The sequence below is a fragment of the Vipera ursinii genome (genome assembly GCF_947247035.1).
Source record: "Vipera ursinii genome assembly, chromosome: 7".
Taxonomy (NCBI): domain Eukaryota; kingdom Metazoa; phylum Chordata; class Lepidosauria; order Squamata; family Viperidae; genus Vipera; species Vipera ursinii.
In genome coordinates this window covers 71718377-71719783 of record NC_139521.1, presented here as the reverse complement: position 1 = coordinate 71719783, position 1407 = coordinate 71718377, and positions in this window count along the sequence as shown.

Below are 1407 nucleotides of genomic sequence, written 5' to 3'. Positions count from 1 at the left end.
TGACTTGTGGACTTCAACTCCCAGAATTCCTCAGCCAGGCACGCAGGCTGAGGAATTTTGGGAGTTGAAGTCCAGACTTCTTAAAGTTTCTCAAGGTTGAGAAACGCAGGGCTAGCTGAATTGCAAATCATTTCCTGCGGATACAGTTGGCGAGGGGGGCGCCAAGCTGCAAAATTATCTCTCAAAGCTACTATGCTCCTGCAGGCGGAAAGATAGATCATCAGGGAAAAGTGAGTCTCAAATCTTTTCTCACTGAGAACGGTAGCTGCTGGAAGGTGGTTTCAGGCAGGACAGGAAAATGCAGAGCTTGAAATCGAACAGCCCAGAAAACTAGGCTGGACAAAATTTGATTTTAGATCAACGTGAAAATCAAGAATTTAGGAGAAAGCGTGTAAGTCCAGCCAAAATATTATCTCATCTTTCAACAGGGGTGGATAAAATGAGCTCATATAGGTTGGCAATTAAGGCTTTGAACCCACTTCCGTATAAAATCCGGGTTCTGCCCAACATGCACAGGTGCACAGTCACGCAGCGGCCATTTTGTACAAATGAAAATGAACCACAAAGATGGATTTCCACAGAAATCTACACAAGGCAAAAGTCTGCATTTGCCCCCCTTTTTTTGTATTCGCCTTTCCTGTCTGAAGGCAATGCGTTAGTGACACTGCTGCACAACCCAGTCTGGTGTCACAAGGTGTTCGTACGGGGTATGTGCAAAAAAAAGTTCTGTGCGATGAAGAGAGGCACTGCGAAAACAGGAACAGGGCTCGGCAGAATGTTCCACGTGTTTTTAAACAGATACTAGTTGGGGGAGAAAAAAACTGAGTACTTTGAATAAGTATCCTTGATTTAGATTGTTAAAAGGAAAGAAGAAATGGAAAGAAAAGAAATAGTTTTTAAAAAAGTATTGATACAGTATTGATTTAAGTTCTATGCTATATAGCCCCTGTTTTGCAAACTTGGCAACTTTACGAGGCCTGGACTTCAAGTCCCAGAATTCCCTAGCCTGGATGGAATTCTGGGAGTTGAAATCCACCCCTCTGGAAGTTGCCATCTTTGAAAAAACACGGCTATATACCCTTGAGATTGTATTTTTGGTGTGTGTTTTTTTTTGTTCTTTTTTGTAAAAATCACATTATATAATATATTATACAATTATTATTATTATTATTACTACTACTATTATTAAAACATTTTCTTTCTTTCTTTATTTTTTTAAAAAAAGAAAAACCCCAAATCTAGAAACGAGAGGTAGAACTACTCAAAAACTATATTTCCTGCTGCAGGAAAAAAAAAGTCATTTTTTTTTACACTAAGTTTTAAAAAAATGTTTACAAATTGACAAATCTCTCCCCCCCCGCCCCGTCCTCCCCAAATGTTACAGATTAGGCTCCCATAATTTAAAAA